This window comes from Mobula birostris, chromosome 4 (assembly GCF_030028105.1).
Source record: "Mobula birostris isolate sMobBir1 chromosome 4, sMobBir1.hap1, whole genome shotgun sequence".
Lineage (NCBI taxonomy): Eukaryota > Metazoa > Chordata > Chondrichthyes > Myliobatiformes > Myliobatidae > Mobula > Mobula birostris.
Window position 1 is genome coordinate 204487199 of NC_092373.1, and position 14295 is coordinate 204501493.

A 14295-nucleotide genomic window follows, 5' to 3' on the forward strand; every position below is an offset into this window, starting at 1 on the left:
AGTACATTTATTATCGAAGTATGTATACATTATACAACCGTTAGATTTGTCTCTTTACAGGCAGCCACAAAACAAAAATACCCCAAAAGAACTCATAAAGACTGTCAAATACTAATGTGCAGAGAGAGAAAAATAATCGCGCAAACAATAAAATTAAGCAATAGCTTTAGAACTGAAGGTTTACAAAAGCCAGGCATCACTGCAGCTGAAGCAGGCCACAGCCTCAGTTCAGCACAGAGCTGAGTAATAACAAGGTAGTATTCATAAATTCATGGACTGATCAGAAATCTGATGGGAATAATCTGTTTCTGAATCATTCAGTGTGAGTCTTCAGGCTCTTGTGCCCTCTCCCTGATGGTAGTAATAAAAAGAGGGTATACTCAGATGGTGAGGCTCCTCGAAGTTGGATACCTCTCATCTTGAGGTACTTCCTCTTGAAGATGACCTCGGTGGTGGGGAGGGTTGTGCCCGTGCTGGAAATGGCTGAGTCTACAACCCTCGACAGCCTTTTGTGATCCTGTGCATTGGAGCCTCCATATCAGATGATGAAGAAACCAGTCAGAATGCTCTCTGTCAGACCTCCAAAGAAATTTGAAATCTTTGATGACATACCGTATCTCTTCAAACTCCTAAATGGCATCCCTTCTTTATGATTACATCCACTACTTCTGCGGGCAGCTCATTCCCCACACTCTCACTGTCTTCTGAGTGAAGGAGTTCCCTCTAATGTTCCCCTTAAATACTTTTCCTTTCACCCTTAACCTATGACCTCTACCTCTATGACCCAACCTCAGCCTGCCTGTATTTACCCTAATAATTTGTCCACCTCTATCAAATCTCTCTTCATTTTCCTATGCTCCAGAAAATAAAGTCCTAATCTATTTCACTGTTTTGCAAGCCATCCATACAGATTATTTCATCGCAACAGTGCATAGAGGTCATACAAGAAAATCAATAACAGACTGCAAAATGAAGCTTTACAGTAACAGAGGCAGTGCAGTGCAGGCAGTAAAGTGCAAGGTCATAACAAGGAAAATCGTGAGTTCATCTTATTGTGGGGAACCATTCAAAGTCTTATAACTGTAGGGTTGTAGCTGTCTTTGAGCCTGGTCAGAATCAGGTTTATTATCACCGGCACGTGACATGAAATTTGTTAACTTAGCAGCAGCAGTTCAATGCAATACATAATCTAGCAGAGAATAAAATAAAATAAAATAAAAATAATAATAAATAAACAAGTAAATCAATTACGTATATTGAATAGATTTTTTTTAAAATGTGCAAAAACAGAAATACTGTATATTACAAAAAAGTGAGCTAGTGTCCAAAGATTCAATGTCCATTTAGGAATCGGATGGCAGAGGGGAAGAAGCTGTTCCTGAAGCACTGAGCGTGTGCCTGATGGTAACGTGAGAAAAGGGCATGCCCTGGGTGCTGGAGATCTTTAATAATGGACGCTGCCTTTCTGAGACACCGCTCCCTGAAGATGTCCTGGGTACTTTGTAGGCTAGTGCCCAAGTTGGAGCTGACTAGATTTACAACCTTCTGCAGCTTCTTTCAGTCCTGTGCAGTAGCCCCTCCATACTAGACAGTGATGCAGCCTGTCAGAATGCTCTCCATGGTACAACTATAGAAGTTTTTGAGTGTATTTGTTGACATGCCAAATCTGTTCAAAAAGTATAGCCGCAGTCTTGCCTTCTTTATAACAACATCGATATGTTGGGACCAGGTTAGATCCTCAGAGATCTTGCCACCCAGGAACTTGAAGCTGCTCACTCTCTCCACTTCTGATCCCTCTATGAAGATTGGTATGTGTTCCTTCGTTTTACCCTTCCTGAAGTCCACAATCAGCTCTTTTGTCTCACTGACATAGAGTGCCAGTTTGTTGCTGTGGCACTACTCCACTAGTTGGCATATTTCACTCCTTTACACCCTCTCGTCACCACCTGAGATTCTACCAACAATGGTTGTATCATCAGTGAATTTATAGATGGTATTTGGGCTATGCCTAGCTACACAGTGGTACATGCTTTTAGGCTTTTGTATCTTCAGCCCGTGGGAGGGGGGAGCAAAGAGAATGTCTAAAGTGAGTGTGGTCTTTGATAATTCTGCGCAAACAACAGGAATTCTGCAGATGCTGGAAATTTAAGCAACACACATCAAAGTTGCTGGTGAACGCAGCAGGCCAGGCAGCATCTGTAGGAAGAGGTGCAGTCGACGTTTCAGGCTGAGACCCTTCGTCAGGACTAACTGAAGGAAGAGTGAGTAAGGGATTTGAAAGTTGGAGGGGGAGGGGGAGATCCAAAATGATAGGAGAAGACAGGAGGGGGAGGGATGGAGCCAAGAGCTGGACAGGTGATAGGCAAAAGGGGATATGAGAGGATCATGGGACAGGAGGTCCGAGAAGAAAGACAAGGGGGGGGGGTACCCAGAGGATGGGCAAGAGGTATCTTCAGAGGGACAGAGGGAGAAAAAGGAGAGTGAGAGAAAGAATGTGTGCATAAAAATAAGTAACAGATGGGGTACGAGGGGGAGGTGGGGCCTAGCGGAAGTTAGAGAAGTCGATGTTCATGCCATCAGGTTGGAGGCTACCCAGGCGGAATATAAGGTGTTGTTCCTCCAACCTGAGTGTGGCTTCATCTTTACAGTAGAGGAGACCGTGGATAGACATGTCAGAATGGGAATGGGATGTGGAATTAAAATGTGTGGCCACTGGGAGATCCTGCTTTCTCTGGTGGACAGAGCGTAGATGTTCAGCAAAGCGGTCTCCCAGTCTGCGTCAGGTCTCGCCAATATATAAAAGGCCACATCGGGAGCACCGGACGCAGTATATCACCCCAGTCGACTCACAGGTGAAGTGTTGCCTCACCTGGAAGGACTGTTTGGGGCCCTGAATGGTGGTAAGGGAGGAAGTGTAAGGGCATGTGTAGCACTTGTTCCGCTTACACGGATAAGTGCCAGGAGGGAGATCAGTGGGGAGGGATGGGGGGGATGAATGGACAAGGGAGTTGTGTAGGGAGTGATCCCTGCGGAATGCAGAGAGAAGGGGGAGGGAAAGATGTGCTTAGTGGTGGGATCCCGTTAGAGGTGGCGGAAGTTACGGAGAATAATATGTTGGACCCGGAGGCTGGTGGGGTGGTAGGTGAGGACCAGGGGAACCCTATTCCTAGTGGGGTGGCGGGAGGATGGAGTGAGAGCAGATGTACGTGAAATGGGGGAGATGCGTTTAAGAGCAGAGTTGATAGTGGAGGAAGGGAAGCCCCTTTCTTTAAAAAAGGAAGACATCTCCCTCGTCCTAGAATGAAAAGCCTCATCCTGAGAGCAGATGCAGCGGAGACGGAGGAATTGCGAGAAGGAGATGGCGTTTTTGCAAGAGACAGGGTGAGAAGAGGAATAGTCCAGATAGCTGTGAGAGTCAGTAGGCTTATAGTAGACATCAGTGGATAAGCTGTCTCCAGAGACAGAGACAGAAAGATCTAGAAAGGGGAGGGAGGTGTCGGAAATGGACCAGGTAAACTTGAGGGCAGGGTGAAAGTTGGAGGCAAAGTTAGTAAAGTCAACGAGTTCTGCATGCGTGCAGGAAGCAGCGCCAATGCAGTCGTCGATGTAGCGAAGGAAAAGTGGGGGACAGATACCAGAACAGGCACGGAACATAGATTGTTCCACAAACCCAACAAAAAGGCAGGCATAGCTAGGACCCATACGGGTGCCCATAGCTACACCTTTAGTTTGGAGCAAGTGGGAGGAGCCAAAGGAGAAATTATTAAGAGTAAGGACTAATTCCGCTAGACGGAGCAGAGTGGTGGTAGAGGGGAACTGATTAGGTCTTATACCTCTTGCCCATCCTCTGGGTCCCCCCCCCTTGTCTTTCTTCTCGGACCTCCTGTCCCGTGATCCTCTCGTATCCCCTTTTGCCAATCACCTGTCCAGCTCTTGGCTCCATCCCTCCCCCTCCTGTCTTCTCCTATCATTTTGGATCTCCCCCTCCCCCTCCAACTTTCAAATCCCTTACTCACTCTTCCTTCAGTTAGTCCTGACGAAGGGTCTCGGCCTGAAACGTCGACTGCACCTCTTCCTAGAGATGCTGCCTGGCCTGCTGCGTTCACCAGCAACTTTGATTTGATAATTCTGGCTGCTTTTCTGAGGGAATGGGAAGAGTAGACAGTGCCCATGGAGGGGAGACTAGTTTTTGTGACACTCTGAGCTGTGTCCTCAACTCTCTGCAGTTTCTTGTGGTCTTATGTGACCATGGCCCTTTAGACCATAAGATACAGGAGCAGAATTAGGCCAATTAGCCCATCGAGTCTGCTCCACCATTCTATCATGGTTGATCCATTTTCCCTCTCAGTCCCAATCTCCTGCCTTCTCCCCATGTCCCTTCATATCCTGACTAATCAAGACTTCTGCCTTAAATATAGGTAAAGGTGGCCCTCCGGATGATCGGATGCCCTCCGATAGTCCTGATTTACTTTACTTAGAGATACAACATGGAACAGCCCTTCCAGCCCAACGAGCCCAGTGACCCACCTATTTAACATCAGCCTAATCACAGGACAATTTACAATGACCAATTAACCTATTAGCCGCTACATCTTTGGACTGTGGGAGGAAATCGGAGCACCCGGAGGAAACCCACGCAGTCATGGGGAGAACATACAAACGCCTGACAGATAGCGCCAGCGGTGAACTCTGAACTTATGACACCCCAAGTTGCCCTAGCATTGTGCTAACTGCGATGCTACCATGGCGCCCCAAGGGTCTCGGCTGAAACGTTGACTGGTTATTCCTCTCCGTAGGTGCTGCATGACATGCTGAATTCCTCTGTTATTAGTTTAATGAGACGTTCAATGATTAGTGTAATTAGCTCAGCACAACAGTGTGGCCTGAAGGACCTATTCTGCTCTACTGTTCTGTTTTAGTGTGCGACTGTTGGCAATTTTACCACAGGACCACCGAAAAACATTCCGATATTGGAAAAAGAACGAGGATCTAACTGTAAAGTCCCATTAAACACAGCCACAGCCTGAGAACAAACAATAAAAAGAACGATCTGTGTGCTTTGGCAAAGGTTGTTACTCAGCCTCAGCTGGGCCGCAGCCCACTGCACAAATTATTGAGCATCCTTCCGAACTTGGTAAACCGTCGCATTTTCAAGATGAAAGTCTGTCAGTCGCTGTACCTAATACGTTGTTTATATTTGTATTGTGAATCACATCTTATCATCAGGCACTCAGTCAAATGGAAGCTCCGGGTTAATTTGGGAGGGAACCAGAACTGAGAGGTTACAGTTATCAGAAGTCTGAGCAGACGAGACTGGTTTTCTCTTGTCGGGAGACGGCTGAGACAAGACCAAAAACAAGCTTTTGTAATTCATACCTTCGATATGTGCTGTGTCGTATGACATTGGCAACCGTGGTCTTTCCATGACCCTGATTGTTCTTGGCAAATTTCCTACAGAAGTGGTTTGCCATTGCCTCCTTCTGGGCAGTGTCTTTACAAGGCTGGTGACCCCAGCCATCATCAGTACTCTTCAGAGATTGTCTGCCTGGTGTCAGTGGTCACATAGCCAGGGCTTAGTACATGCACCAGCTGCTCATACGACCATCCACCTCAACATCCCCATGGCTTCATGTGACCCTGACTGGAGCTAAGCAGGTGCTACACCTGGCCCAAAGGTAACCTGCAGGCTAGCGGAGGGAAGGAGCACCTTACACCTCCTTTGGTAGAGACGTATCTCCACGCCACCATGTAAATTAGTAAATTGGTTTATTCCTGTCACATGTATCGAGGTACAGTAGAGCACCATGTTTTGCTTGCCATCCATACAGATCACTTAATTTCGTAGTGCATTGAGGTACTACAAGGGAAAACAATAACAGAATGCAGAATAAAGTGTTACAGTTACAGAGAGAGTGCGGCGCAGGTGGACAATAATGTGCAAGGTCATAACGCGGGAGGTCGTGAGGTCAAGAGTCTATCTTATCGTACCGGGCAATCGTTTCATAGTCTGATAACAGTGGGGTAGAAGCTGTCCCTGTGCCTGGTGGTTTGTGCTTTCAGGCTTGTGTATCTTTTGTCTAATGGGAGAGGGGAGAAGAGAGAATAACTGGGGTGATTTAATCCTCCGGTTTAAGATGGCATTGGTGAAGCACAGTGACAACTTGCCGGTAGCAAAGAAAACAAGCAAAGCTACAAAGTACTTCATTAATCACACTTTTCCTGGTAAACGGTCACTGCAATCAACAGCCTGTAACTTCCCTTTCTTGATTTGTTTTTTTTTCTGATCATTTCAAAGTAGATTGTGAGGTCAAGAGTCCATTTTATCTCACTAGAGAACCATTCAATGGTCTTACAACAGTGAGACAGGAGCTGTCCTTGAGCCTGTTGGTACGTGCTTTCAGCTTTTGTATCTTCTATCTGATGGGAAATAGAAGAAGAGAGAATGTTTGGAGTGGGTGGGGTCTTTGGTTACGTTGGCTGCTTTATTGAAACAGCAAGAAGTGTTGTCAGAGTCCATGGAGGGGAGGCTGGTTTTCGTGATGTGCTGAGCTGTGCCCACAAGTGTCTGAAGTTTCTTACTGTCATGGACAGAGCAGCTGCCGTACCAAGCCAAGATGCATCCAGATAGGATGCTTTCCATGGTGCATCGGTAAAAACTGGTGAGCATATAAGGGTACATAACAAATTTCTTCTGCCTCCTGAGTAAGTGGACAGTACGTGAAGCTCCCCTGTGCCCCAGTGGGAGAGGACAGTGTGTGCCTCACCCTGCTCAGAGTGGGAAAGGGCAGAACTCTATAAGATGCACCAACATCACCTGTTGAGACTGTTCCAATGATGCACGTTGGTCCTACACCAGAAAAGCTTCTACACTTCAGAAACACAAGAGATTCTGCAGATGCTGGAAATCCACAGCAACACACACACACAATGCTGAAGGAACTCAGCAGGTCAAGCAGCTTCTGCGGAGAGGAATAAACAGCCGACATTTCAGGCTGAGTCCCTTCATCAGGCCACATGTCACATCAGGTCTTCCATCGTGACCTGATAGGTGGATAGGTACATCCAGGTGAGGAGAGAGATAGGCAGGTAAGGGAGTGTTCCCCTCCCCCCGCTCTCTCCAACTGCTCATCACACACACATTTCTCCTTTTAGTCCCCCCCCCCCCACCTCCTTCCCTTTATTGTGGTTTGCCATGCTCTCAGATTCCTTCTTCTTCAGCACTTTATCACTTCCACCTATCACCTCTCAGTTTTTTACATCATTCCAGCTCATTCCCCCCACCCCTCCGCACCCAACACTCTCCGTCCCTTCCCCCTCACCTTTTTATACTGGCTATTTCCCCTCTTTCTTTCCAGTCCTGATGAAGGGTGACGATCCGAAACATCAACTGTCCATTTCCTTCCACAGACTGACTCATTGAGTTCCACAGCAGTTTTTGTGTGTTCCTCAAGAAGAAAAGAGTTTCTCCTCACATGCCCCTTGCTTCCTTATACTGGGTGTTAGACATCTCTCCTGAGTGGGGAACGATGGAGCATGGAGGTCTTGCTACCTCATTAAAGCTTCGTCTAACAGGCCTTAAAAGTTAGTAGATGACACTATCCTCACCACTAATCAGCCTTTCCACACCACCTCTTTTCTCTGTCTCCTCATAAGTACTGTGATTTATTTCATTCACCAGACGTTGGCCACATGGTAGCAGAGTGGTTAGCACAACACTTTACAGCGACAGCGACCCAGATTGAATTGCCACTGCTGTCTGCAAGGAGTTTGCACGTTCTCCCTGACACTGCGTTGGTTTCCTCTATGGCGCCCAGACAGCAGTGCAACAATCTCTGACAGTAAACCCTTCAAAGCCTCTTAAAACTTCCAAGATGGTGTTGGACTCTTGCAAGCTGTTCCCAGCAGACACCAGCATGGTGACATAGCAGCTAGCACAGCGCTTCACGATGCCAGTGATCACCGAGCAGGTTTCAGTCCCACCGCACTGTCTGTAAGGAGTTTGTACGTTCTACCCGTGACCGCGTGGGTTTCAGTTTCCACCGCGCAGTCTGTAAGGAGTTTGTATGTTCTACCCGTGACCGTGTGGGTTTCCTCCCAGTGCTCCGAGTTTCTCCTACTTTACAAAGACATATGGGTGAATTGGTGGTGCAGCTCATTGGGCCGAAGGGCCTGTTTCCGTGCTGTATCTCTAAGTAAATAAATAATGCATAAAAATGTAACATATGGATAATGCGTGTGTTGTCTCTATTGATTCTGGCACCTTCAGTCTCAGTCTCTAAGTTAGTTTCCCCGAAGGGAAAGTCTGATATAAACACAAGAGATCCTGCAGATGCTGGAAATCCAGAGCAACACACACAAAATGCTGGAGGAACTCAGCAGGTCAGGCAGCATCTAGGGAGGGGAATAAACAGTCGACATTTTGGGCCAAGCCCCATCCTCGGGACTGGAAAGGAAGGGGAGGGAAGCCAGAGTCAAAGAAGGGCCGAGGAGGTCTGAAATCCTTCCCTGCAACCGATGCACTGTCTCTCTGCATGCCACAGTGCTGTTGCTCCCTTTTATTTTTAGCCTGGTATGCCAAGCAGCACACGAAAACCCGTGACACTCACACCTTGGCTTACTTTCACCTTGTGTGAAGCAAAGTCTTAAGCTGAAGTGTCATAATAAGAAGCTGAGGCATGCCCAGCTGCATTATGGGAAACGACACCTCATTTACTCAAACACCACATATGTCTCATTCCTGCACCATATGGCACTCCAAGCTATTTACGGTAATAATTAATTCTTAATCAGCATTTAACCTCTGTAAAATGTTTTAGAGATCTAATCACCTTCTAGATAGCACTAATGACAGAAAAAAAGTATAAACACAGTCAGAGAGGAAATATACAAAGAGTCTGTGCCTGGATGTTGGAGGTTCATTAAATCCATCTCTTTAATGACATTTTTTTTGTGATTTTTTATTGCCATTGAGGAAGGGACTGCTGATGTTGGAGGGAATAGGGCCCACGCTAGTTTGGGTACCCGGGCTACAATGCGCTAGCTGGAAGTCTGAACAGCGATCCTAATTACTGAGACCAGAGGAGTGCCAATTGGGGTGAGGGTCCCCTATAGTGCATGAGTGGGGAGTGCCGACACACCTTGGGTATCCCTACCTTTCCCCATTGCATCCATCACTGCCAGATTTTTAGTTCTCCTTCCCTCCTTTGCTGTAGCAATTTACACCTTCCCTGGAGCCTTGTTCTGTGTCCCATCACCACCTCATCTTGTCTTGCACAGTCATCCCATACTTAATCCCTCCTGCCTTTTCCTCCATCAGAAAGATGCTCTATTCTTTTTGTCTCAGTATCTAATCCTTCCCCTCAGCCCCCATCCATACACACGCACACAGATACACACACATACACATGGATACACACACACACACAGAAACATGCACAGATGCATACACAAACATACACACTCACTCTCACACACATATACACACACACACACACACACACACACACACACGTGCCCTCATACACAGATATACACAAAAACACACACATTTGTATACAAACACAGATACACACAAAACATAGACACACATACACACACAATTACAGGACAGCATGGTAACGTACTGATTGGTGTAATACTATTATAGTTCTCTGGGTTCAATTCCTGCCACTGTCTGTGTGGAATTGTTATATTCTCCCCGAGACTGTGTGGGTTTCCTCCGGATGCTCCGGTTTCCTCCCATATTCCAAAGATATATGGGTTGGGGTTTGTAAATTGTGGGGATGCGACATTGGTGCTGGAAGCATGCTGTCACCTCTGGGCTACTCCCAGTATATCCTCAGACTACATTGGTCATTGACACAAACTATGCGTTTCACTGTATGTTTCAATGTACATGCGACAGATAAAGCTAATCTAATCTTCCCTGGCCCTGACCGCCTCATCTTCATCATGGATGTTCAGTCCCTATACACTTCTAGCCCCATCAGGAAGGCTTCAAAGTCTTCGACTTCTTTCTTGACAAAAGACCGAACCAATCGCCATCCGCCATCACTCTCCTCCACCGGGCAGAACTGGTGTCCGGAACAAGCAGCTCCTCCCACTTTCTCCCAACCCATGTACACTCATATGGGCCTAAGCTATGCCTGCCTCTTCGTCGGTTATGTAGAACAGTCTGTGTTTGAAACCTTCCCTGATTATTTGTTGCCTGGATTGGGGAGCATGCCTTATGAGAATAGGTTGAATGAACTTGGCCCTTTTTCCTTGGGGCGACGGAGGATGAGAGGTGATCTAATAGAGGTGTATAAGATGATGGGAGGCATTGATCATGTGGATAGAGACATAGAAACATAGAAAATAGGTGCAGGAGTAGGCCATTCGGCCCTTTGAGCCTGCACCGCCATTTATTATGATCATGGCTGATCACCCAACTCAGAACCCCACCCCAGCCTTCCCTCCATACCCCCTGATCCCCGTAGCCACAAGGACCATATCTAACTCCCTCTTAAATATAGCCAATGTACTGGCCTCAACTGCTTCCTGTGGCAGAGAATTCCACAGATTCACCACTCTCTGAGTGAAGAAGTTTTTCCTAATCTCGGTCCTAAAAGGCTTCCCCTTTATCCTCAAACTGTGACCCCTCATTCTGGACTTCCACAACATCGGGAACAATCTTCCTGCATCTAGCCTGTCCAATCCCTTTAGGATTTTATACGTTTCAATCAGATCCCCCCTCAATCTTCTAAATTCCAACGAGTACAAGCCCAGTTCATCCAGTCTTTCTTCATATGAAAGTCCTGCCATCCCAGGAATCAATCTGGTGAGCCTTCTTTGTACTCCCTCTATGGCAAGGATGTCTTTCCTCAGATTAGGGGACCAAAACTGCACACAATACTCCAGGTGTGGTCTCACCAAGGCCTTGTACAACTGCAGTAGTACCTCCCTACTCCTGTACTCAAATCCTCTCGCTATAAATGCCAGCATACCATTCGCCTTTTTCACCGCCTGCTGTACCTGCATGCCCACTTTCAATGACTAGTGTATAATGACACCCAGGTCTCGTTGCACCTCCCCTTTTCCTAATCGGCCACCATTCAGATAATAATCTGTTTTCCTATTTTTGCTACCAAAGTGGATAACTTCACATTTATCCACATTAAATTGCATCTGCCATGAATTTGCCCACTCACCCAACCTATCCAAGTCACTCTGCATCCTCTTAGCATCCTCCTCACAGCTAACACTGCCACCCGGCTTCGTGTCATCCGCAAACTTGGAGATGCTGCATTTAATTCCCTCATCCAAGTCATTAATATATATTGTAAACAACTGGGGTCCCAGCACTGAGCCTTGCGGTACCCCACTAGTCACCGCCTGCTATTCTGAAAAGGTCCCGTTTATTCCCACTCTTTGCTTCCTGTCTGCTAACCAATTCTCCATCCACATCAATACCTTACCTTACTAATAGTCAGAGGCTTTTTCCCAGGGCTGAAATGGCTAACACAAGTGGACATAGTTTTAAGGTGCTTGGAAGTTGGTACAGAGGAGATGTCAGGGGTAAGTTTTTTACACAGAGAGTGGTGAGTGCATGGGATGGGCTGCCGGTGATGGTGTTGGAGGCGGATACGATAGGGTCTTTTAAGAGACTCCCGGATAGGCACATGGAACTTAGGAAAATAGAGGGCTATGGGTAACCCTAGGTAATTTCTAAAATAAGTACATGTTCAGCACAGCATCATGGGCCAAAGGGCCTTTATTATGCTGTAGGTGTTCTATGTTTCTATGATATTAGTCCCCAACTCTTGCTGCACTACATTGACGACTGTATTGGTGCTGCTTCATGCACTCATGCTGAGCTTGTCAATTTGATCAATTTTGCCTCAGATTTCCACCCTGCCCTCAAATTCACTTGGACCATCTCTGACACCTCCCTCCCCTTTCTTGATCTCTCTGTCTCCTTCTCTCAAGACAAATTGTCACCCGATACCTTTAATAAACCTACTGATTCCCATGGTTATCATGAGTATACCTCTTCTCACCCTATTTCTTGTACAAATGCTATTTCTCTTTCTCAGTTTCCTTGCCTCCACTGCATCTGTTCCCAGGATGTGGCTTCCCAGGACATCAGAGATGAACTCCTTCTTTAAAGAACGGGGTTTCCCTCCCTCCACTACTGATGCTGTCCTCACCCACATCCCCTCCATTTGTCCTACATCTGCTCTCACCCCATCTTCCTGCTGCCAGAATAGAGATAGAGTTCCCCTTGTCCTCACCTACCTCCCCATCAGCCTCCATATCCAACACATTATCCTCCACAACTGCCACTGCTTCCAAAGATGGTCCACCACAAAATACATTTTTATCTCCCCCCACCCCACTTTCCACAGGGATTGCCCCCTTTGTGATTGTTGAGTGATACGCTTGCCTATACACCTCCTCCCTCACCTCGATTCGGGACCTGAAGCAGTACTTCTACATGAGGCAACACTTCACCTGTGAATCTGCTGTGAAACTTGTGTCCGGTACTCCTGATGTGGCCTCCTCTACATTGGTGAGACCGGTCGTAAATTGGGGGACCACTTCATCGAGCACCCCTGCACCATCTCCCACAAGTAGAACTTCCCGATGGCCAAACATTTTAATTCCCATTCAGATGTGTTGATCCATGGCCTTCTCTTGTGCTAAGATAAAGCCACCCTTATATTCCATCTGGGTACCCTCCACCCTGATGGTATGAATATCGATTTCTCCTTCAGGTGAACAAAATTTACCCTACCCTTCCTCTATTCCTCACTCTGACCTTTTACTTCATCTAACCTGCCTAATAATTCACCTAGCCCTTTTTCCTGTTGTCCACTCTCCTCTCCTGTCAAATCCTTTCTTCTCTAGCCTTTGACCTTTCCCACCCATCTAGCTTCACCTATCATCTCTCAGCTATCCTCCTAACCCTCCCCCCACCGTGTTATACAGACATCTGCCCCCTTCCCTCTCAGTCCTGATGAAGGGTCTCGGCCTGAAACATTGACTGCTTACTCTTTTCCATAGATGCTGCCTGACCTGCAGAGTTCCTCCAGTATTTTGAGTGGCTAATTTTAAGCCTTCTTGATTCCCAGACTCTGGGAAAATAGACTGAGTACATTCACCCTATCTTTGTCCCTCATTATTATATATTCCTCCATCTGATCACTGCACAGCACGTGACAAATAAAGCTTATCCTTAAGATCTTTAAATCTTTAAAATTCACTCACAGATACACGCATAAACAAAAAGTACGTATGCTTAAAAAGATGTTACCTACTTTGATGAAAGATTACAAACCTCAAAGCTCCCTCTCTCTCTCTGTCCATTGTCTGGTTTAGCTATACAGATGTTTGGATCAACGCACACAAAATGTGGCAGGAACTCAGTGGGTCAGGCAACATCTAAGGAGAGAATAAACAGTCGACATTTTAGACTGAGACAGAGATATTAGGGTGCATCTTAAGTGTTCCAGAAGTTACCTGTGGTGGAACAAAAGGAAGGACGGATGAGAAGGACAATGTCATGTAAGCAGGGCTGAGGCCTTGAGAGTTCAAAAGAGTTAAAGCATCAGTAAAAAGAACACAATATGAAGTTAAAACTCTTACCAAGTTTCATAGATGCACCATAGAAAGCATCCTTTGCAAATGCATCATGGCTTGGTACATATACTGCCGAGAGTTGTTGACACAGCTCAGCACATCACAGAAACCAACCACCGCTGTGGACTCTGTCTATGCTTCTCACTGCCTCGGAAAAGCAGCCAACATAATCAAAGACCATCCCCCACTCCACCCACCCATGGACTTTCTCGCTTCTGGTACGGAAGGGCCACTGCACAGGATCAGAAAAAGCTGCAAAAAATTGTAACAGAGACATCGAAGGAGTCAGATTCTGGAACAGTGCAATAATAATAGGGTTGTTGTGATGGGTGATTTTAACTTTCCAAATATTGACTGGCATCTCCTTAGAGCAAGGGGTTTAGATGGGGTGGAGTTTGTTAGGTGAGTTCAGGAAGGTTTCTTGACAGAATATGTAGATGAACCTACAAGGGGAGAGGCTGTACTTGATTTGGTATTGGGAAATGAACCTGGTCAGGTTTCAGGTCTCTCAGTGGGAGAACGTTTTGCAGGTAGTGATCACAACTCTATTCCCTTTACCATAGCACTGGAGAGGGATAGGAGCAGACAATTTGGAAAAGCTTTTAATTCAGGTAGGTAGAAATATGATGCTATTAGGCAGGAACTTGGAAAATAAATTGAGAGCAGATGTTCTCA

The 14295-nt window shown here is 46.4% G+C and overlaps 1 protein-coding gene across 1 annotated transcript in view; it reads left to right on the forward strand.

Moving 5' to 3' along the window:
• Nucleotides 1-14295, forward strand: part of LOC140196884 (sideroflexin-5-like) — a 279713-nt gene that overhangs the window by 226722 nt on the left and 38696 nt on the right. The window lies entirely within an intron of this gene.